Source organism: Macaca mulatta, chromosome 6 (genome assembly GCF_049350105.2).
Source record: "Macaca mulatta isolate MMU2019108-1 chromosome 6, T2T-MMU8v2.0, whole genome shotgun sequence".
In the NCBI taxonomy this organism is placed as follows: Eukaryota; Metazoa; Chordata; class Mammalia; order Primates; family Cercopithecidae; genus Macaca; species Macaca mulatta.
In genome coordinates this window covers 131,302,561-131,328,028 of record NC_133411.1, presented here as the reverse complement: position 1 = coordinate 131,328,028, position 25,468 = coordinate 131,302,561, and the positions used below count along the sequence as shown (strand labels likewise).

Genomic DNA, 25,468 nt, shown 5'->3' with positions numbered 1-25,468 from the left:
TTAATTCATCTACTAAATGGGGGCAGAAGTACAGGGCAGAAGCCTTCCTGGAATGGTCCTGTTTTCATAAGATGCTAGGCCACTGTCATCAGCACTACATTCCTGCTAAAGTGCAGATAAAAATACTTGCCTCGGCCAATGCAGTGGCTCACACCTGTAATCCCAGCACTTTGGGAGGCTAAGATGGGCAGACTGCTTGAGCCCAGGAGTTCGAGACCAGCCTGGGCAATATGGTGAAACCCAGTCTCTACTAAAAATACAAAAAAATCAGCTGGGTCTTGTGGCATGCACCTGGGGTCCCAGTTGCTTGGGAGGCTGAGGTGGAAGGATCACTGGAGTCTAGAAGTTTGAGGCTGTAGAGAGCCATAACTGCACCATGGCACTCCAGTCTGGGTGACAGAGCAAGACCCTGTCTCAGAAACAACAACAACAACAACAATGAAAGGAAAACACCTTGCCTTTTTGCCAGCCAAGGCTGTGACAAGGGCCAAAGGAGATAAACACTTAGCTTAAAGGAAAAATTTCTGAGGTCTGGGAGGACAAAAAGTTATCTACTGAAATAGAAAACCTCTATGGTCCAAGGACTAGAACAATGAAGGAGAGGATCAAGAAGAGCTTTAATACGGGCAGATGTAGGTTAGAGTCATGACTACACCAGTAACCAGCTGTATGACCTTGGACATGTCTCCTAGCCCTCTGATTCTATTTATCAGCAGAATTGGACAATAGTACCTTCCATACAAGAGAGTTGCAAACATTAAATGACAGCAATATTTTATGGTACTAATGCAGTACATAAAAATAAAAGTGGCTCATTCTGTGTATCTATTACACACACACACACACTCTCTCTCTCTCTCTCTCTCAGTAACCAGTATTGGCTAAATATATTACTTCTATGCAAAATAGGCTTATTTAAATAATTTCTTTTGGTCTTATTTTGTCTGTAGAAGAAGGCCTCCCTCTGTGATAACACTATATAAGTCTTAATAATAAAATGCAAATATTATTCTTGATTATTTCCTTTCCTGTCTTAAAATTTCAAAATATTTCAGTCAGCTACTAGAAAGGGCATTGTCATGAATTGCCAGATTCTTTTTCAGGACTTAAGGCCATATTCGCCCAGGTCCTGGGAAAGATGTTGCCTGATAGCCCTCGGCTTTCAGCTTTCTATAGGAATTGCCCTGGGCTAGAAAAAGCCACCTTCCTGGGGCAGCCTGTATTCATTCAACAACTGGATGGCATGGAGTTATGCAGGCCAGGTGCCCTTGCTCCAACTCAGTACAGTGACGAAGAGCCCTCCTAGCATCAGAGCTTTCCATGGGTTGGCTGGGGCTTTAAGTGAGACTATGTCAGAGCCCAACTTCTCCTCCTGCCCTCTCTGACTCCTTCCCTTCCTTCCACAGATGTTGAATCCAACAGCTGTCCCTAATAAACTTCCTGCACAGATTCTGTTTCCTAGAGAACCTGATGTACAACAGTTAAAGTGCAGAGAAACCCTCTGCCAAACTTTGGTGTGCTTTAACAGTTATGGCAGTCAGACTCCCTTTATCCGTCATAACTCGAACACCTTTTACTTTTCATAAGAGCTAGTATATCTGCTTGCTCTACAACTACAAATATATACTTTTGATGAAGAAAGTTGAGAAAAGAAAAAAAGCAGTTTAATTTAGCCTAATGATTATTTTGACTTATTTGTGAATCAAGTGGTTAACAGAATTGAACTGTTATTTTGACACTGTCAAGACAAACCCTTAGATACATCACACACATAAAAAGCCTGTCTTTTGAGTCCTTGGCAATTGTTCACCTCAAACTTCTCTATAAAACTGTTTTTCCTCCTAGCAACAATTTCCACTAAAGATAAATGCTAAATTGTTAGATTTTATTTTTCTTTAAAATAAGATTATATGATATTTTAGTCATCAAGAAAAAGGAAAGAGGGAAAAAATCCTCAAAAATGTGTATTTAAGTTGCCTATAAGCCTTCCTCCCACCCTTTCAACTGTGTTGGTTATTGAAAGTAAAGGTGATTTGTCACTTGCATTTTAGAATATCTCCCAGCCAAATCTACAGATTTAGTAATATCTCTGGCAATGCAATAACATTTCCTGAAGACTGTAGTCACCAAATCCACACCTATAAGGTCAATATAACTTTTGCCCAAGAGGCCTAGATTGAAGGAATAATACACAAATTACTGGACACTTACCCAAAATCAGTGGTTTATTTATATGTATAATGGTGACAATGAAATATTTACATTCTATTTAGTTTAGGTCTACCTCAAAATTGCAAAAAATTAGCACATTTTCTAATAAGACATTTTTCAATTGCAGAATGGTCTTTAAAAAAAAAAAAATTTCTCCTAATATAAATCCACAGTTCCCAGCCTAGGCTTTGCTGTTAAAATGCTTTCTCTAATCCACTCTGTTTTCCCTCCCTCAATGTTACCACCTGACGTCCACTGACAAGAACCTGTGTTAGCTGCATGGCATATCACTTCTCTGCTGTAACTCTCCTGAGTATAAATTAGTCAACAGTTGACCTTAAACATAGGTCAGCTGGACTGCCAGCTCATTTTTTCATATAAAGAAAAGTTAAACTCTGTGAAATCATTCTGACCTCACAGGGCTATTGTTTACATTAACATAAATAAAACATTTAGAACAGTGCCCGCACCTGGTATATGCTTTGTAAGTGTTAGTTTTTATTAGTTTGCCATTCCATTTTCATTTCTTTGAGTTCATCTTCTTACAACCTCTTTGAAGAATTGAAGCCTGCCGTATCATCCTCTCATGTTGTTGTTTGACTCATCCTTTTGATTCACTTCTCTCTTCTTCACAAAACTCACTCTTCCATGCTGATCTCTTCTTTCTTGTAGCCTCCATCTCCCCCATCTTTACCACAGTATACATTCCATTTCCCCACAATTTCTGGCTTCTTATTGTCGTCTACCTGCAAACAATTCAGCCCACTGTGGCCTTACCATGTTAACACGTAAAAGGTAATCTACCAGCATGGGAAGTCTATCGCAATTATTAATAATCTTTAAGGCACACAAACATCCCCAGCTCAGGACCACTGCTGTTATGCAGCCTGGTGCTGGTTCTTTAATAGGTCATATAGTAAGCTCTGTCTTGACTTAATTTGAAAGAGAGATACCATGATTGCTTAAGTGCTCAAGGGAAATGGTAGAACAATCAGAATATAAGATGTAGTTTCAAATTAGACGCGAACTTGAATTTGAAAGAGACTACTGCTTTTCTGTAAAGGAGATATGGTATTCGCCAACAAAGTGCCTTCATTCTTATTTCATCGAATGGCATTAGCAACAATATCAGCTCTGGTTTAAAGAGTTCCTGAGATTCTTCAGAGCTGTGTGAGGTACAAAGGACTAGATCTTGCTTTTGCAATAGCTACTGTGCATTGGCTATGCAAGGCAGGCAGTAGTAAAACCTAGCGGGAGTCAATAAACTGAGGAGATAGGACTTGGAAAATACCTAACCAACAAATAGGTTCTGTAATAATGTGACATTTTTATAGTCACATTTTTTAACCATAACAGCACTTGAATGGTACGCATTATAGTATTTCAATTTAGTCATTTATCTAAAAGTGAGTTTTATCTTTGCTCATAAATAAGGAGCGACATTCCAGCAATTTGAAAAGTTCAGCTTCACCTTTTGCTGAGAAGCTCATTTTACAATTACAGAAACACATGCCCTTTTGTGCCATGTTGCTTAATCTTTGATTTATGGCTTCTATCTTTGTGCTAACCTCTTTCTGTAAACTACACAAAGTTTGTACAAGGTCAGCTATTTCATTCTTATTTCTAATTTTAAAGGATTATTTTCTCTATAGTGGCCATGTCTCTCAACCAAATAGCTTTGGAAGAAAGTATTTACACTTTCAGTTCACCAAATACTATTTAGCGTCTTAGTGTGTTCTCAGAGTCTGAAATAAGTAATGAATTTTCCTTAAAGTCTGGCCAGCTCTTTCAGAAAGCCTTTCTTTTCTGCCCCCTGCTTCTCCCATTTCTTGCTCTAATGTGCCTCACAGCAAAGCCCTTAAGCACAATTACTGCCTGCTCTCCCTCCTTTCCCCATTTCACTTTTACCAAGCTCCCTCAGCCAGCAGGCTAGGGAAAGGGAAATTAAAATGGCATCAGAATGGTTTTCCTTCCAGTGCCACTGTCTGCCTTTCAATGGTGATATTTGAATGTTTGCAGAGTCACTCTCAACTTCTTCCACAGCTTAGCTACAGCTCTAGGTCTTGTCATATAATTCAGGGAACACTGGAGATGTCTTTTATGGCAGTACTCTTAATTCAAGGGAAATTATGTTTTGCTCTAGGTCCACAAAAATAAGTATAATCTTATGCCCTCCTTCACCTGTATCCAAACATTACAGATTTGGCAGGTATGCTTCAAGGTATATGCTCTGGGGCTGTTGCCAGTGACTTGTTTCATTACAGATGGATTTTCTTCTCTTTTCCCCTCATTTCTATTATTTAGTGAGGTGAGGAGAAATGTACCTTTACTCCACCATGTGTAAATAGAAGTCTTTATAAAAATTTTTGTAAAATATAAAAAGATGCTGATGGTTGACTGTTAAGTGGGAAAATGCAAGATACAAAATAATATATCCAGGATAACACACCATTATGATATCAAATACATAAAGAAAGAAAACACACCAAAATGTTAAATCATTGTCCACAGTTGGAGAATGATTTAACATTTTTCTTTTGATGCATCTTTGCATCTACCAAGTTTTTTATGTGTTTTCAGTCAACAACTATCACATTCTAATCAGCCAACACTGTTTACAAAAACACATTCATGTGGCAGCACTCCCTATTTAGGATTGTCTACTAAGCGCAGGCTTGTATCTGTACACTTACTCATTCAACAAATACTTACTGAATTTCTGCTATGGGCCAGGCACTGTGCTAGGTTTGATGAATATATCACTAAGCAAAAAGAAAGTCTTGCATGTATGGTCTAATATTCTGGTGGGACAGACAGACAATAGGCAAACAAATAAATATGACACGTTAAGTTAGGGTAAGTGCTATGATGAAAAAATAATGCAAAGTGAAGTTACAGAGAATGATACAGGATTAAGTGGCGACATTAAATGTGTTGAGTCTGACTTGCCTCTTCCAACATGTGAGGACACAGAAGAAGGCAGCAGCTACGAACCAGAAAGTGGGCCCTCACCTGACATGAGATCTGCTGGTGCCTTGATCTTGGACTTCCCAGCCTCTAACAACTGTGAGAAATAATTTTCTGTTATTTACAAGCTACCCAGATTATGGTATTTTGTTATAGTGGCCTGAAAAAAACTAGGATGGTCATTAAATCAGTGAATATATACTTTTTATCTCTAAGTTATTCTCCATAAGAACACAATATTTGTACCTTGAAAATATGTAGAGACTAATTATATCTTCTGAACTTCTGGGAAACAGTGTATTTTTAAGGAGTCTTTCTGTTAAGATGTTTGACTAAGTAACTAAAATAGTGAATAGTAAAAGGGATTGCTTAATGAACATTTAAAAACCAATGAACTTGAGATTTCACATCACACAGGAATTAACTAGGGACCATATTTTTAATAAATTGTGTGCATTAAATCAGGGGTCCCCAATCCCTGGGCCATGGACTGATACTGGTCCGAGTCCTGTTAGGAACCAGGTCACACAGCAGAAGGTGAGCAGCAGTGAGCAAGCAAGGCTTCCTCTGTGTTTACACCTGTTCCCTACTTCTGGCATTACTGCCCAAGTACCACCTCCCATCAGATCAGCAGTGGCATTAGATTTTCATAGGAGCATGAACCCTATTGCGAACTGCACATGCAAGGGATCTAGGTTGTGTGCTACTTTTGAGAATCAATGCCTGATGATCTGTCACTGTCTCCCATCAATGCCCCTACAACCACCACCGATGGGACCATCTAGTTGCAGGAAAACAAGCTCAGGGCTTCCACTGACTCTACACTATGATGAGTTGTACAATTATTTCATTATATATTACAATGTAATAATAATAGAAATAAAGTGTACAATAAATGTAATGTGCTTGAATCATCCTGAAACTATCCCCTCCCCCAGCTATGGAAAAATTGTCTTCCATGAGACCAGTCCCTCGTGCCAAAAAGGTTAGGGACTGCTGAATTAAATGATGGCTTACTACTAACATTTGTTCATCTCAGTAAATTTTTTCATGAATTGTATGGGAAAACAAAAGGCACTTAGACTGTACCCTAACAACACAAAGGTCCTTTAAGTAAATTTTAGTATGCAAAACTGTGTTTTTCATATAAAACTAGGCAAATTTTCTGTTATAACACACCCACAAGACATGAAAGCCAGGTGAAAATATAAGTTGAAGTACAAATGCCATAATTGCTCACTTTCTCACTATTGCTAAGAAATGAAGTTGTACATGGAGGAAAGCCCATACATCTTTAAGTGCTTGCTATATCCCACACTATTATAGTGGCACACACTTTTCTTTTTTTATTTAATCCTTAAAACAAAGAACGCACCTCCATTTTGAGGGTTAAGCAAATTGCCCCCATCTTATAGCTAGCAAATGACAGAGCTAGATTTAAATCAGGTGCTCTAATCCCAGGGTCCACACTTTTAACCATTTGCCTCCATTGACAACTCCTAAGCTTATGATGACTCCACCTGAAGTTCCATTTTGATGACAGTAATTCTAAAATATATATTTCCATATTTACTTGAAAACTGCTTTTGAATCTAACTTAATAATTTGTATATACCTTTATAATTTTAAATATCTATTTTTAAAAGCCATGTTATTTTACTCTCTCATTATATCTGCTTTTGGATACATAAGCTGTTTCTGCTCCTCTAATCTTAATAAGCTTTTTGCACAAAAGTTATTCAGATTTCTAAGTTAAAGTAAGTTCCTCAGTGAGTTCTAACAAACATATGCTGGGCTGTCTTTTCATTTATCTATCTATCCATTCAACACCTTTACAAATTACTATAGTAAATTTTCTTTTCTTGATTTCTATTTCCCCTACCCTACTGGAAATGGGGATGGAAAGGAGACAATAAAGTTGAGAACAATTTAACAACTAAATAAGGCAGGACTTGTTGAGTGTTTTGATATTGGGAGATACTGGGAGGTTCAAGAAAGGGAGTATCATGAATAATTAACCTCTTTTAAATTCTCATTTGTTTTCCTGAAATCATCCTGATTGAACTCCCTGTAATACATCTTGTACCCAATCTTTTTTTTTTTAATTTTGCCACATTACCTTTCTAAAGCATAGATTGATTTCTTCTCCTTAAAAGGAAATAATGCTTGTAAATAAATTAGCACCTTGTCTGGTGTATAATAAGTGCTTAGTAAACACTATTATTTTTGCTATAATTCTGTGCCAGACATGAAGCTAAGCATAGAAAATGTGGCAGACATGAATGAAACATGGTGCCTGGCATTGAGGAGCCTGCAGTCTAGTCAAGACAGAGAAGAGTAAATAATTTATCACCATACAATTGTGGAAACACTTTACCCCAACTCGAGTAGGGGCAGAGGTTAAGAGAAATGAATTGACAGGGTAAGAAGCATGGCAACAGGAACAGAAACAGGAAAATACCCAGAAGACTAACAAACTTTGGAAATTTTAGGAATCTTCAAGTTATTCAATAAGGCTAGAAAAGGGTAAAGGACTGGCCATGGGTCCCATGAAGCTGGACAAATGGGCAAGGCTCAAATCACAAGGGCTTAAATGTCATGCTAAATGTTTTGGGATTTTATACTAAAGCAAGTGAGGATTTACTAAAACTTTACTAGCAAAATCACTGATGTGATCAATTTGAGAAAGATCAATGTGTTAACAGCACAAGAACTGATCAGAAAGGTGTAGAATTCAGTTAAGAGGTTGCTGCAATAATTAAAAGAGAAAATAATGACAATCCAAAAAAAAGATACTACTAGAAATGGGGATGGAAAGGAGACAATAATATTTAGAACAAGGTAACAAATAAGTAAGCCAAGAATTGTTGAGTGTTTAGATATTGGAAAATATTGAGAGGGCTCAAAAGAAGGGAGTATTTATGGATAATTTCTTGAAATCTAGGGCCATTTACCAAACTAGGAAATTTGGACAGAGCAAAGATTTTGAAGGAAAGGTAATGAATTTACTTTGGGGGTGCACACTTTTGCAAGAGCTGATAGACATCAAAATGCTGAGGGCCAGAAGACAAAGCGGATCTCTAGCCCAGGACTAGAAATACAAATTTGGAAGTCACCAACACAGGTGATAGTATAAACCTTGAGAATGGGTGACATAATCTATGGAGGATTATCTGTTAATCACATTCACTGAAAAAGATATATAAACTTTCTCTTACTGCGGTGGGAAACAGATTAAGACTTGGCTCGAACTATCCTTTTAACATTATCTTCTGATACTCTGTACCATACATCTTACTGTGAAGTCACATCAAAATACTTATATTTAGTTTCCCAAGTTCTGTCTAATCCCAACATTGTCCCCTAAATTTTCTGCCTAGTGAATACCCACTTGGCCTTTAACTCTAAATCAAATGGGAGTTTTCCTGTGATGCCTTTGATAATCTAACCATCTTCCTCCCCATTCCACATAGAGATCATAGTTCCCTCTCTCCTTCTGACTATAGCCCTTGGCACATGCCTCTACTACGGAATACAAATGTTTCTTCTCCACCAGATAGAAATTTCCTAGAAGAAAAAGACTGCATACACACAAAGAAATGTACCTATATAAGTCCGTTTTCACACTGCTATAAGAACTACCTAAGACTGGGTACTTTATAAAGGAAAGAGGTTTAATTTACTCACAGTTCCACATGACTTGGAAGGCCTCAGGAAACTTACAATCATGGTGGAAGGCAAAGGGGAAGAAGTGCCTGCTTTACAAGGTGGCAGGAGAGAGAAAGAGCTCAGGGGCAACTGCCACTTTTAAACCACCAGATCTCGTGTGGACTCCCTCACTATTATGAGAACATGGGGGATACTGCCCCTATGATCCAATCACCTCCTACCAGGTCCCTCCCTTGACATGTAGGGATTACAATTCAAGACGAGATATGGGTGGAGACACAGAGCCAAACCATATCAGTACAAGAGCATATTTATAGAATGACCGCCTGAAATAATGTGTCCTCCATCTGCAAACATCATCAATTACTCTAAAGAATCTATGCCTACTTCTGTTTGGCAAGCAGCCAAGGAAGGTTCTTGGGTATAATGTGATATTTCCAGTATGATCCATTAGGAACTTTATTACCACATTACTGGTACTCATGTCAACACAACTGACATGGTGAAAACAGTGAAATCATTTAGAATAGCAATGACTATGAATACACTAGTTCCTCTCAATAAAAATTGGACTTTATTTCACTTGAGGCAAAAAATAAAAAGAGATGAAATCTAAACAGAAGTAGAGGTCTGGAATGAACAAAAGGAGGTTTCACTTGGATCAACTGGGAGGTCATTATGGTATTTTGATGTAGTATCTCCTCCAGAAAGGATAATTCAAAGACAATACATACATATATACATACATACATATATACATAGTTGAGAACGTTTATATGTGTTAACTGTCCAGTCTATGAAAGAATTTTCTTTATAAAGACAGAAGGCAGGACTTTCACCTGGAGTTGGCCTTAAATAAGATGTTTATAAAAGTGAGAGAGAGACCCAAATGTTTAAATGAAAATAATTCCTTCTAGAAGCATGAGCTCTTCTGGCAACAAGATATTTGTTTTTGTCTACTCAGCTCCTTACACAGAAGGGACAATCTATAAATCCTTATTTGGGCTGACATCAAAAGACCTTGCAAATTGCTATTCCTCCCTTGACTCTACTTAATTGTAAAAAAAAAAAAAAAAAAAAAAGGAGACATAAGGAGACATTTCTGAAGTTCCCTTTCTTTCTATTCTGTAATAGAATACTTGGACAATTTTTCCAAGGCCATGAAAGATACACTCATGAGGTTTGAAATTTCAATAACTATGACAAATTTATTATCAAATGGAAAGAAGTTGTAGTAGTATGTTTTATTTTTCAGGACGACCACTACTTCTTTAGGGAATTTGTTACTTTTCATTCTTGAAAAACAGGTTAATGAGTATACCATAAGTTATAGATAAGATGACTCTAAGTATCACAGAGTGACCTACTTTATGTGGCTTATGAATGAGAGCTCTAAGACAGAAGTCAGACAAATATATAGGAGTAGAAAAACCTACTACACAAGCATTAGAATGCTGGTCTCCTATTCAATGTTGCTTATAAACAGTTCTACTCTTAAGAACCTACAAGAAATTCATCCCTAAGGATCATTTGTCTTAAAACTACCAGAAGGATATAAATGTGAAAATGCTTAGCCCCAGCCCTTATAGTAATTAAGTTGAGGATGCTGAGTCATCAATATTCACCCCAATTATTATTCAGTGGTCACAAATAGAGTTTATTAGTTTAAGCATACCCAATTATCCCAATTAGGTTATGTTTTAATTTACTTAGCTTTGAAGTTGCAACTTTCTCTTCCAGATATGTTGTAACCGTGTATGCTGTGCAAAGAAACAAGGTAGGGAACCCTCACTTCACTTTTTAGTTCTGCCACTGAAGCACTGTGTGACCTTAGCCCTTGATCTCTGTTTTATTTTCCCCCGTATTTAACATTTGTAAGGTAATATATTCCTTCTCACTTAAAAAAATTAAAGAATGCAAAAATATTGCAAACAATACTTTGTGAAAAAAAAGCTAATGATGACAATAATCCTTTGTTGAATGCATAATAAGAGCTAATAGTTATACTAAATTCCTGATAAATCATGCCATTCTTAAAGTGTCCTCTGAGACTGGTAATCACTGTGTCAGTCAGCTTCCCCAAAGAAAATAGATGGCATATTCAAATGCAATTTGAGAGTTGTTTAGTAAAAAGGGCATTTGCAAAGCTGTGGCCAAGGTTTAGAGAAACTACAAACAATGACGTAGTACCCTGAGCTAGTAAGACTAAAAGGGAGCAGTTATCAGCTTGAAGTTGCTTGGGGAGGGCACAGTTACCAGGACCCAGAGAACAGCCGTAGGGAGACAGCTGCCTGCAAGCACATGTGCTTTATAGTAGGCAGAGGTGATCTGGTAAGGTGGGAGCCCAAGGAATAAAATACCCAAACCTCTCCCTCCCTACCTGTTTGTTAATCGTTTGCTGATCCATCCCATTGGCCAAACCCAACCGGAAGCCAGAGAACAAGGGAGCCTGCTGATTGGATTTCATAAGGCCGGTCGGCCATGTTATTACACAGGGCAGGTGGAGACAGGGAGAATGGATCTGATATCCACTATTCTTATTTTATCCCAAGTGTCCCAAACTTGCCTTGAATAAATGAGAAAATCAATAGATATCTGTTGATAAAAAAAAAGGAAGAAATCATATCAAAATACTGAGGGGTTCTATAAGCTGTTTCAAATCACACATAGCCGCTGAGCCAGGCCTTGCTCTGTGGTTCAAGCCCATGCTCATAATCAGTTATTATGTTATTCTGCCTCCTTTCCACCACCTTGATCCCATGTCATTTGTATGGTGTCAGGTGTTTTGGGAGATGGGGGAATGACTAGAATTAATACCCTTAAGAAACTTGTAATCCATGTGTCAGTTTTATCTTACTTTTCCATCTCATTATTGTCAAAGCTCCAAATTCTCTTCTAGAATCAAATGTTCTATAAAGGCAGGTCTTAAACATCTTACAACTCCATCAGCTATTACTACTAGTGGCTGAGCAGTGAAACCTTCCATCACATGGCATTTTGCCTACTTGTTTGACAGCACTGTGCCTCAGATGGATGTTCTGAGTGTAAATAACAGGTAACATGATATCTTTTGTGAAACAAGCCCCTAACCTCTATTAGCTGCAATGGAATAAGCCTTAAAGCTTATATTAGGAACACATTTACTTGTGAGACATGTTTAAGGACTCATTTGTTCCACAGACATATATTGATCATACGGTACATACCAGACACTGTGATAGATACTCATATACATTGAGAAAATAATTCATACCAAAATCAACAACTGGCTTTCTACAGGAATGAGTCGATAATCATCCACAGGGCGAGTAAAAGTGTGTTAATTACTGAGAGGTCATGAGCACACATGCTGGAGTAGAGTTGTGACTCTGGTCCCCAGCAGGACCCTGCCCTAATTCTATCCAGGTTGTTCGAAGCTTGGATGTAGGATATAATTTCACAATAAGCACATGTCATCCTACTCCTGATTTTGTTCCTTGAGACAATTATGTATTCTGCTATTTTTCCATCTCTTAGGAAGGACCCTGCTTTGAAATACCAGTCCCTTTGTGCAAGGGCCTGCCTCAAATAGATCAAATAGAAATTTTTCCCTGTGGGTTTTTTCTTAGTCCTCTTTTTGGGCTTGGGGAGGCCACTCTTTCACGCCTGGTCCTGACTGAAATAGCACATAGCAATCTTTCCTCTTTTTCAGGGACAAGGCAAGTGAACTGGCACGTAGCTACTCCTTTTCATGCTGTGTAAGAATCATCTTTGCATTTTTAATAACTATTGTATGATGTGTCACATAACAAGGTTTGCCAAAGCAGGAAGGGGGTTGGGGGGGGGAGGAGAAAGAAAAGTAAAGCAGAGTTAGTTTCCTACATGCACATTTTAATAATTTTGGAAAACCATCAACCTGGATCGAATTTCCATACTAATTTGACAGCTTCCCACTAATGGCAGGAATGCAAAGCCATCAGTTAACCTCATGACAATTAGATTTTAAAGAACACTCTATTTTCTTGGTAACTCTAACAAATAGAAAACTTCATTTCAGTAAAAACTCAAATCCTCACACTTTGTGATACTTATTTTATCCAGGAGTTCTAGGTAAGATCACTTTTTCAAATATCCTCTGAACGTTGACTTAGGTGCACACACCTGTGCTTCCATTGCCAACAAAAGCTTTGAATGCACAGGACTTCCGCTGCATGAAATACATTTACATACATTACATAAGAGAGAAGCAATGAGCAAGTCTGTTACTGGGAGAGGCTCACATCCTTCTCACCAAATCAATCTGTAACTTTCAAATAGCTCTGCTGTATTTCCTAGCAACAGGAGTAAACACTGTACTACATCCAGTGCCCAAGATTTGTAACCACGTTAATCTGTGAATACTCAACTTAATTAAAGATTAGACTTTTAAATTGTATTTTTAGTGCACAACAGTACTGCTAAATTATGATTATCAGTGGCTAAGTGTGCTTACGTCTGCAGAATGTGGGGAATGAAAATGAATCACTTATTTTCATCTTGATATGACTGCTCTTCTCTGAGGTGTTGTTGCCCGAGTTCACGGGCCTTGGAGTTCATTGGAATTCTATGGTTAAAACACAGCTTGGAGACCTCATTTATGAAAATTCTTTTAAACCTTTCACCACTTCGACAAATCCAGTCCAAGTTCACTGAGCCAATTCAAAAGTAGCTCTCAGCCTTTTTATAGGTTTTCAATTACACCAACACAGAACACCAGAGCCGTCATCTTTGAAGAAATATATTTTAGTTGCGAAGAGGCACGAATTCTTTTTTAAGAATCCCAAATGAAAGCAGCATTCCCAAAACTGTAGCCAACAGATGCAAAACTCTATCTTGAACTGTCCTTGTCTTACTAAAGACGAGATCATCAAATTACTTAAACATGGCTAATGTTTAGTTATCTGCTATAGGATGTATGCTATTATTTTTAAGATTTTACTTTGCAGAAATACTGGCAAGCTACCTCACCCTCAAACTGTTCCAAATATCTTTTTTGAGGAATTGTTTAAAACATTTTCTAGACTTCATTCATCCTCCTAAAACAGTGTGTGTGACAGCAGGATTTATTTTTCCTGTACGCACTCAGAAACGAAAACTCAAAGCAGGTCAGTGAGCTCTCCAGGTTGAAACTGGTAATCAATGGTCAAACTGAGGTTAGACCTTATTCAACTTTCCATTCCAATGTACTCTTTAAGTGGGCCTGAGGTAACCGTGCTGTTTTCTGAGGTAAAAATCCCTTTTAAAAATGTTTATATGACTTAACAGACCAAACATATTTTCCTCCATTTTCAAACTTTGAATTTATTTGAATATGTGGTTAATATGGTTTACGGAAGTACCAATCTTTTAGATTGGGTTATATGAATTATTCTAAGTGGCACTTATCTTTGGGGGTAAAGTAGATAAGCTAGCATGCACATTAGTTGGTTAGAAGCACTTGCAAAATTTAAATACTGTATATGCAAAGGCAAATTGACTCAGGATATAAATCTCCAGTTCTCTCAGAGAGAGTAGTGATGACTCTAAAACCACTGGAAACAGAAAGTTCATCGTGATGACTCTAACAGCTCCCTGATGCAGGCTACTCTTCTCTTGTATATTTAATGTTCTATATGTCAGTTGGCCTTGTTTGCAATCTCAATAGGAGGCTTGTTCACTGGACGAGTTTTTGTTTCTGTGTTTGGTCTGTTCTGTTTTTTTTTTTCTTTTTTCATGCTGTTAAATAAGACTTATGATTTCACATACTAGACTGCTTATAAGTTCTTCTAGTATTTGATATTAAAAGAGGTGAAACAAAAACTAAACAAGGTGTATACAGCCTCAATACAATTCTAGGTTAGAAGCCTAGATGTGTGACTAGAGACGCTTCCTGTCCATTCAGTCTGACTCCAATGTGGTTCCGCAGCACTGGACAAAGCTGGGAGATTGCAACAGGAGCCCCTGCAATGAGGGAATATAGTCAGGGAGCAGGGGTTGGACAGGTGAGCCTCCATATACCAAGCCCTTCAACTCCTGGGGTTAGTTATCCCTCCTTTGTTCATTAATGATTCACTATGTACCCACTGCCAACGGTGGGCCTTCTAAACACTGCACTCTACACCAGGGATAGAAAGACGACAAAGACAAATTCCCTTCCCTCAAGAGCCCAGGTTTGAGAAAACAAGCTTGTGAACCTTCTATTGGAGCAGCAATAAAGATCTGAGCTAAGTGCCGAGGGAGACTGAGGAGGTGGTTGCTGAGTCTGTCTTAGGCATCCCAGGGTCTCCTCAAAGTCGAAGCCTGTAGTCCACTGCAGGGGTCACCAGTCACCTGTGGCCACATTGGAAGGTGGCCATTCTGAATTGAGGTAAGTAAAAAACACATACCAAATATCAAAGATGTAATATGGGGAAAAAAAGAATGTAAGCTTCTTGGTTAATGATTTTTTTATATGGATTACACGTGGAAATGCTACCGTTGTGACTATATTGGGTAAGATATATTATTAAAATTGATGTCACCTGTTCCCTTTTACTTTTTTAAGCGTGCTTGCTAGAAAATGTGAAATTCCCTGAATGGCTCCCATTCGTGAATCCTATTACATTTCTATCTGCCAGTGCAGGTTGGTGCAGTCACAACACAATGCTTCGGGAGAAAACCTGGGGAGGCGGCCTCAGGGCAAGTGGGTGAGAGGGGGAAGTGCCCATGGAATGAGAAAGAGACAACAGGAGGACCCATTAGGGGCTACAAAGAGGGTACATTTGCTTTCTGAGTTGTGCTTGCCTGCCGGACTCATTTGCAGCAAGAGAGACCAGAACATAAAGGCCATGATAACAACATCTCAAATAAATTAGAAGCAGCTTGTGGTTTATAGTGAGCAATGCTCTACTGGGGACCAGACCAACCAGTTACCCCTGTCTTCACCCCATCTATGGTTAAGTCATCTGGTCACTGTTGCCTTATCATCTGCAAAGGGGGGACTGAGATTAACTGCTTGGCCTGCGTATCCCCCTGACTCTGTCAACTAAGTTTTTGGAAACCTGAAGCGCTCTAAACATCCTGGGGGAAGAAAGGGCTGGAGAAGTATATAATGTTTTGTGACCAGAATTTTTAAGCTGAAAAGAATGAAGAAACTTGAATAGAATAAATTCTTGATACTTCCTTTTTCATAAAACTTACCACACTTTATTTAAATTATTTATTAGCCCCCTTCCTACCTAGATATAAGCTAGCTATAAATACCATGAGCTCAGGATCCACATCTGTCTGCTTACTGCTGTGACCACAACTTGGAGGACAGAGCCCAGAATACAGGCCTCAATAAATATCTGTGGAAGGGAGGTCACATGGAGAATTTGCAGTCATTTTTGCTGTTGAGCATCTCTGTTAAGTTAAAGTTTCCAAGTGTGCAAACTGTACTCAGAAATGAGTAAGAGGTAGAAACTTACCTAAAGATGATCAAACCAGTAGTGCTGTCACTCTAATGATGTTATCTGTCCTACTGTCAAAATGTTGTCACAGGTGAAGGAGGAGAGTTAGCTGAGATCTTCCCAGCCCTCGACTGCTCTTGCACTGCACACATTCCAGGAAACTCTTGTGGCAAAAGCAGCCACTTAACTTACTTTCAACAAGAGAAGCTGAAGGCTGAGGGAAGTCAGGACCAACAGAGGATCCAAATTTCATTGGTACAGGTCTTATGCCTCACTTGGTTGCATGAATGAGTGTGGAAGCAGCAGGAAGTAGTGGTGATACAAACCTGGGTTCTCTGTTTAATTCTATTCTCAGTACTTGTCCAGTGGGAGACTCTAAGTTCCCTCTCTGAACCTCGTTCTCCATAGCTTAAAACTGGACTCATAATGCATGGTTTAGCTATAATGTACCTTTCAAAAAGGGCTGGCATCTGGTAAGCACTGAATAAATGGTTACATGTCAAATACAGTAAACACTCAACAATGACTAATATCTTCCTTCTGCATTAGCAGAAGGAAAAATCTTAAAAATCTTAAAACTTAAATCTTTAACCTGGAGTCCATGGAGTCCCGGGAAATCCACAGATGAGATTCAATAGATCCTTGAAATCCCTAAAATTAAATACAAAGTGAGGCGTGCATGCATATCCTTTCTCTCCAAGGAAAGAATCCATAGCTTTCATATGATGCTCTTAAGGCTCTCAGACTGAAAACAGTTTAAGAAGTATTGAGCTTCTGTGGCTTCCAAAGTGTTTAGCTCCTTTTATTTATCTATGGAATAGCTCTGTGGATGACTCTCAAAACCAAGCTTTTCTGTGCCTCCTCAAGAGGCCTGCATTTTATATGCAGCAGTATAACTTCCATAAGATGCTTTTATTTTCTGGCAGCAGCAGTATCACAGGAAGATGATTGGAATTTGTAAGTCAGAAATTGATCTTAATTTCAACAATAGTACTGGAGCCCTTATCTCTTTAAAGACATCTTTTTTCCATAGTTTATATATATATATATATATGATTGATGACCAAAGAAGGCAGCTATGTTTTATTCTCAAGATGATGGTTACTTCATCTTAGAAGAACAACAACAAAAATCATAACAAATGAATGGGAAGAGCCCAATCAAAGCTTTATTCTACTCCCCAACAACTCAGGTGAGGTCTGGCAGCTTGGCAGTCACCAGGAAGAAGGAGCTTAGTGGCAGACAAGCTGCTTCAAATTTCTAAATCTTTGTTTCCTCATCTGTGAAAAAAAAAAGGATGATAACAGTAACACCTCCTTCCTAGGGCTGTGAGAACTAAATAAGAAAGTAATTGTAAGGCATCTTGTAAGTACTCAAAACAGAGTGCCTCATAAATATTAACTATTAAATATCCTCTCTGATGATAGTGGGAAAATGATTCCTCATCTGGTCTCTGACCCATAGATTTTAGCCTAGAGATTTACTCTGGGCCACTGATATTTTCCAGCCTCCTCCTTAAGGTTGTTATGAGTGACCAAGTAATAAATAAGTATATAAACCAACGGGAAAACTGTTGAAAAAGTGTCTGAGCAGCAGTTTCAAAGAAAACCTGTTTTCATGTCCCAGTATCCTAAAGGCAAATGTGAAAATCAAGTTAAAGCAAATAGAATATACCTAAAGAAAATCACCTGAAAAAATGAAAGATGAATGATTCAATGCACATTTTTCTTTCATTTATTTAAAAATTATTGAGATACATGGTGGGCAAGGCACTGTACCGAGCACAGGATGCACAAAGATAAGGAAGTCAGTCCAGCTCTTGAGACATTTCATCTACAGAGGGAGACAGACATGTATATCCAAGGTCATACATACCACAGGATAAAGTGTGATGTGGGAAGAGGCTGGGAGGGGATGTTCAGCTGAGGCTCCTTGAAAAAGCAACACTTGAGATGAGTTTGGAAGGATAAGTAAATGTTTAATAGTTCATAGTTTGAGAAAGAAGAAACAATATTCCACAGAGACAACATGTAAAAGCACATGCAATGAAGCATTTAAAGACTTTGAAGTTATACATGTCAGCCCAGCATGGAGATAATATGGGCAGCTAGAAGGAGGCATTGCTGAACATACTAGCACCTACCCATCCCCTGCACCGACAGTAGGAGTCAGGACTCACCTTGCAGAGAATTTTGGAATTCATGGTAAGAGCTTGGACTTTTCTCCAGGACTGTGACAAGGTTTGGAATGGTTCTTAGCAGGGAGTTATATAATTCAATTTTATCTATTCTTTAGAAAGAGCAAGCAGGCAGCGGTGAGGAGGATGGATTGAAAGCTGAGAGACTGAAGGCAGCATTTGTAGAGGTGACTCGGGAAGAGTGAAACATGAAAGCAAGTGTAGCTGGAGGTCTTGGTGACTGATTAGGTGGATGAAGAAAGGGAGAAGGTCAGATCGAGATCATTCCCAGGTCTCTGGCTTGGGGGTGTAGTGAGAGGATGATATGCCTGTCATGGAAAACAGGTGTAATCGTATTTAATAGATATCTGCTGTTTCTGCATGCACATCATCTCCTATCTCTTCTTTTCAATATTTTCTTTTAAAAACTACCCCTTTCCTGCTCTCAGGTTATATGCTTTAGAAGAGTTCTGCTGACTAGTCTCCCATATACCTCCTTCACTCCCATATACTCCTTCCCACCTGCCCTCACACATACCACTCTCCCCTTTCAAAAGCCCCCAGGACTGGTCTCATAATCAAAGCCAAGTCAAGTGGCATAGTCCAAATCTCCAGCCATAGGGTCTGGTTCAAGCATATGCATGTGATCAAAGTTGTCTAATTAAAGTTAGTCCTGAATTCTCTTTTTCTCAGGGAGTAAGACTAAAGCTAGAGATGAAAATTTTGCCACCATGAAGAAAAGAGGAAATCAGAATTGGATCCTTTCTGAACTTTTCCTTTATAATAGCCAGTATATGCCCTTTCCTACTTAAGTAAGTATAAACTGGGTTTCTGTGATTTGCAACCAAGTGTCCTGACAAACACAAGGATTAAAGACAACTGTGTTTCAATAAAGAAAAAATAGTTTATTTTTATGAGTGGTGGATTTTAAAAACCTACATTACTGTGACAAGAGTACCTTAAAACATTTAAGTCTACAAAAGGCACTTAGGGACTTTATAGCAAACTCTACACTTAATAATGAAAAGTCAGACCAGACTGTTTTAAAAAACATTACTGCACCAGATAATGGCACATCCACTCATTCAATTAACATTTATTGAGTATCTTCAGGGGTTTTAGACTTGTGCAATAAAAATGATAAAAACGGATTCTTTGGTTTGAGCTGGTCCATCCAAGGCCGTTCCATAAAGAGCAGCTGTGTATGCTGTTCAGACTAATTGTGTGAAGTTGGAGAGGCCAGGTGTTTCTGTCTGGCCTAACAGCTGCACTTGGTGGTAAGGGCACCACCTGAGTTTCAGTCTGGCCATAAAATGAGGCTGATGAAACAGCACCTTGCATGAGTTTTTAGGTGAAAGAACAGAACAGAACATGTTTAGAATTCTTCTCCCTTCTAATAAAACATCCATTAACGTTTATGAAGGAGTCTGGATGAGGCATTGTGCCAGACCCTCTTTTCTTTATTTTCCACAAGAAAACTACACCACGAGCATGGGTTCAACTGTTATTCACGCACCTATACTCTGTGGAAATATGCCTAAGTTGTCACCTCCTGCCTTGTTACCTCTTGCTTCCCCATGGCTAGGCCGAAATGAATCTTCAAGTGTTCATCTGGGGTGAGCATTTGCTGGTCTTGTCACCTTGTGTCCATCTCCACTTCTGATAGCAGTGCTCCAGTGTCCTTTAAGGGTGAACTTACCCACTTCACATTGTGTACTGACCTGGTGTGGCTGTTAGTCAGTGCTACTGGCTCAGGAGTGTGCATGGCACTCAAATTAAGTCAAAGGTGTTCTTTGCCTGGTATGCTCAGTTTAAGAGCAAAGCACTCTAAGGGCAGACCTTCAGCTGTGCCTTGGAGAAAGAACATCAGTTCTACTCCCTAGGTAAGTTCTGTTTCCATCCTGAGAGTAGTGGTTCTGGCTTCCCTTTGACATCTTAGGGAATCCCTGAGGTTGTATTTTGTTTTCTGTTGCTATACACCTAAAGAAACTTAACTATATACAATAGAGCACTGTGATTTAAACACTAAACAATAGCTAACATTCATAGCCTACTCTGCAGCTTATAAAGTACTTTCACATTCAATTTATCTCTTTTAATCAAACTTTCTGGAACTGAATTTTTCTCCTGCCCCCAAATAAATCACTTATTGATTTCTCTATTTCTCACAAAAGCACAATCATTCTTTCAGTCACTTAAGTTTTTTTAAACCTCAGAATGATTTCGACTTTTTGCTTTTACTAACTCCCTATAATCAGTCACCTCATCCTAAATACGGGATCTCCCAGATTGATCCCTTTCCAATTTTCCTGCCTCCATTTTTGTCAAAACCGTCAACTTTCGACAATGCCCAGCTCACCCTGCCACCAGCCCCCTGTCTCCAAACCATACCAACACCACTGTCGGAAGGATATGACTAAAATTTATTATCATTGTGTCATACTTCCTCTACCTGGGGTTTACAGGAAAAAAAAAAATGCAGGACAATGATTTACTGGACAGTTCCTTAACCTAAATCCTGGGCTATTGATAAGTAGGCTCCAATATGCTCTCCTAACATATTATTTTCAGCAGAAAACACCTGCTAGATACACGTATCCTCAAACATGTAGTAGATCACAAAAACTCGTTCTAATTTTTTGCAGCTCCTTCTCATCATAAGTGGACTCTTTCTATACCCCTTGAATCTGGTGTAACCTTCTGATTTGACATGGCTAATGGGAGAGTAGCTAATGTGATTCAAGGTGAAGCTTTAAAGTTGCTTTTGCATTGCAGGTTGTTCTTTTGCTGCTCTTACAACACTGTTTGATTTGCCACGTAAAGAAGGTGAGGGGATTGATTGCCGGAGAACGGGAGGTACATATCCCAGCCACTTGTTATGTTACCCTGGCCAACAGTCTGATAACTGCCAGACATATAAGTAAAGCCATTCACAATTACACCACCAGCAGGGAACCTAACTAAGAATAGCAGAAGAACCATCTTACTGAGCCCAGCTCAAATTGCTGACCACCAGAATCATGAGCTATAGTAGCAATTTTAAGTAACTGCATTTTGTGGGGATTTGTTATCCAGCAATGAAAAACTGATATAACATCTAAGCTAATTTGATCACTCTCTCCTCAGAGATTTTCAATTACTATTTAGCATCTTAGGCACTCGATTATGAAATGTGTTCTTTGATGTTTTGTGTCATTTAATTTTCCATGGGTCCTATTTCCCATGAAAACGTTCCTTGTGAAAAGACTATGCATTTTATATTGCTGTATTACATATAAGCAAAAAGTAATTGCACAATAACTATTTAGGAATCAATTAGTACTTTCCCAGGGCCCAGCTGTCAGTCACATCAATTAAAAATTATTTTAACACATATTTTGATCATTAATTTCAAAAATGTAAAAAACAGCTAAGATGCAAACCATAAAATATAAAATCTAGTTACCTAACCCGTAAAGTGCAAAATCATGCATAGTATATATGATATAAGCAAACAAGTTATTGATTCATTTTCCATAAATAACTTCCTGCAAGTGAATCTGCATAGAAATCAAATGGGCGCAAGGAAATAAGTACATAAGGGTAAAAGTTTCACAGAAGCAACTATTTGATTTTCACCAGGATATCATTTTTCTCCCAAGACACATATTTCTCCTATGTGGTTTGCAACTGTAACCTGACAAACTGCCAAAAACAAAGCTTCTATTCTAAGAGTGTTACTGATTCTCTTGTTGCTATTCAATTAGATTTTGCATTTAAAAGAAAAATTCCCTTGTGTTTCCTATAATGATGCACCTGCTTCTTGGGAGATTTCCTCTTTTGACAAGACATGCCTTACATCTGGCAAGAAAAACAGCTCCAGGCTTTTTCTGATAATATCAAGGATCATTTGTTTGTATTAGATGTTTGTGTGGGTTTCCCTTAAGAGCAGTAAAGTACTGCTACAATTTCTTCCAAAACAATAGCACACACAGTTTCTTGGCTTGCATTTCCACTGTACACCTGCACCAGAACAACTGTCTGGAATTAGCAAAGTTGTGACAAAGTAGACAGAGAAATGCATTTGCTTTAGTCACTTCCTTTTGGATATCAACAAATGGTAACAGTCAAATTCATGAATGCAGCATCATTTCAAATCTACTATCTGTAACCTTTCTTCATGAAACGCTTGCTATGGAGAAAATGAAATTTATACTCAAAATTATACCCCTTCTTTTCAAAATCCCATTCTGTATTTTATTCTAACTGAGATGTCCAAAAGATTCTTAAGAGAAGCACTATCTTCTACTTTCTGATTCCAGACCTGTTAATGCATACATATTTAGTTATGGGTAATCCTCAGTTAATACTCCCTTTCTAGAGAGACTTCCGCGATCAGTACCAAAATACAGCACCTTTCAAATAGTCTTGAGGACTCCTTAAAGGTGTCTCCTTGTACTCTAACCATGCTGAATGTAATTTAACATTGAGATGCATTAGAAACAGCCAACAGACTTTCTCTCCCAGATGTGTACACATTAGCATACTGCTTTCCTACACCTTGTTCTTTGCTTTTTAAATTTTCAATATGTACAAATGAAATACAGATTTCAACCCATTCCCAATTGAGATGTCTGCTCCATAAAAGAAAACTAGGTTTTTCCCTTCCTGCAGATTCAGCAACGAAAGTAGTGCTTGAAAATTACGTGTTTAGAGTGACACCTTGGAGAACTGACATACTTTGCACACATGTAATCCTCATAAACCTCCCCAGACAGCCCTTATTTCATTTTGCAAACTGCACCCTGGCCAGGCTCCACGGCACGTGGTGTGTGGCGAGACTGTCCTGCAGCAGTTCTCTCTTCCTCTGGGCTCTTTGATGGGCACTTGTCAGTAACAGCCAAGAGGAATCGGACCCTGCCTCCAGCAAGTGAAAAAGGGGCACCGACAGTAATGCTTCCTTAATTAACTTTCCCAAGGAAAGCAACGTTACCACAGGAAAAAACAACACGTTTCCCCCCTCCTAGAGGTCCATTGAAAATGAGCAACAATGCTGTTGCCTTTTTGTTTCCTAAGACTTTCTTCGCTGCAAGCAGTAGCGTGTTCCTCAAAGAATGCTAGTATTTCCTGTGGAAACTGTATGGCTGCCAGTAATGGCTCATAATTTTCCCTCTTTTCTTTTCGTAAAAATGAAATAAACAAAATGTGGCCTTTGACAATAGCCAAAATTGGGTTCACCCCACTTACCACCTGCAGATGAAAGTCATCGCCAAGAGAGAAGGCCAAGAGAGAAACAGTCCCCGCTGAAATTGACGCGGACCAGCCTGGGACGCAGGACAGCATTAGAGGGAGGCTGACAGAGCCCGGGCTGGACAGGGCAGTCGGGGAGCCCGTGCTGATGAGCGAGGGGCGGCAGCAACACCAGACGTCCCTCTTCTACAGCTATTGCTACCGTTGTTAGTACCGTCGCTATTACTATTACTTCGCCCCTCCTTACCTCAGCTCTTCCGAGCCGCGGCACTGCCCATCCCTGCCTGCGATACGATCCCGGGTGGCAGCAAGAATAAGAACCACATGAGGCAGGCAAATGAAAAGAACAATCCTTTGGAAACCGAGGCGGGGGTTGTTTCCCCCTTTCCCCAGTAAAACAGCCGCTGCCGCCACCACTGTTACTATAGAGACCTCCCCCCAAACCCTTTCTGCAGAGACGCCTCTGCTGTCCCAAGCAGCCGAGACTCGCGGCACAAAGGGGGCCCCGGGCTTGGGGAGCACGGGGCGACACCCGCCAGGGTCGCCTGGTGCAAACTTGGAAAGGCTGAGCCGCCAGCTCCTCGCCCCCCGCCTCCCCGCGGGGTCCGTTTGGGACCTGGACTCACCCGGGGCGCCACGCGCGCCGGCGGCTCAGGAGCGCGAAGGGACTGACGGACCGACGGACGGACTGCGGCGGCGGGAGCAGAACAGCCTCGGCGGGAGCAGGCGAGCGGCGGAGGCGCTGCCGCGGCCCCGCTACGTCACAATGCGGCCCGGCCGCGGGCGCAGCTCCCTGGGCCCCCCAACGGGCGCGCGCGGGCGGGGGCAGCCTGGGCGGCCGCCGGCCGGAACCGGCGCTGGGGTACGCGGAACGCAGCGCGGGCGCCCGGCCGGGGACGGGGGCGCGGCCACCACTGCCACTGCCGAGGCTGCTGGGGCTGCCGCGCCCTCAGGCTGCGCTGCGCCCCTGCGGCCGCCCCCCGGCCAGCGAGCCCAGCTCAGCCTGACTGACAGTGACCCTCCCCGCTGGGCCCCCGGCCCGGCCCACGCCCCTCCCTCGCCGCTTCCTCGCCCGGGATCCCCCGGCCTGCCCGCCGGCTCCTGTTCACGAACCTGCTCTTTCTTTACCTTTCGCTCTTTTTACCTCGACTGCCGTTGCTTTTCCCCAACTGGGGCTCTCCTCTCCTCCCCGCCTACTTTTTGTCCCCGCTTCCCACTTTTCTCCTCCTGCCCCCCCTTCCTTGCTTCGCGGCCTCTCCCCCTGGAAATCGCCCCCTCACCGTGATCCAAGCGTCAACCGCTGCCATCTCATTGGTCCCCAGACCATTCCAGGGTTCCAGCATAAACCGGGAGAAGAGACTCAGGAAGGCGGGGAACGGAAGGTGGGCATGGCCCTGGGAAACTCGTGTCTGAGAAGCCTTTTGGCAGAGTATTTTGCGTTGGCACGGAGTCGTCACCCCCACCCCTCTCCCCGAAGCTCGCCCACCCCTGAGGACGTGGCCAAGGAGAGGAGGGCACGGGTGGCTTTGCCTGCCTGGAATGTTCTGTGCTCAAGTGTGGGTGGATGGAGAAGATCTTGGGCTGAAATAAAGACTTTTTAATTCAACGACGTTTCAATGTACCAATGGCCCTACAGTAATATTAACTTTACTTTTATTGTATCTTAATTGTTGAGGGATTGGGGGTGGGAGGCTGCTGGATGAGGAGTCAGCAACGCCTGCAGTGGTGACTACTTCTTTCCTTATTTCCGAAATGAAATCAGGGGTTGTGGAAGCATTTATGGTAACCT

At 40.3% G+C, this 25,468-nt stretch overlaps 1 protein-coding gene across 8 annotated transcripts in view; it reads right to left on the bottom strand.

The window, feature by feature from the left end:
- Positions 1-25,234, bottom strand: part of SNCAIP (synuclein alpha interacting protein) — a 147,273-nt gene extending 122,039 nt beyond the window's left edge. For 2 of the 8 annotated variants that reach the window (XM_078005123.1, XM_078005127.1), the window contains exon 1: positions 24,793-24,941. The gene's annotated coding sequence lies outside the window, so the exon portion shown is untranslated. The other 6 variants (XM_028849687.2, XM_028849691.2, XM_078005126.1 and 3 more) reach the window with 5 other exon arrangements.
- Between the last annotated feature and the right edge of the window lie 234 nt (positions 25,235-25,468).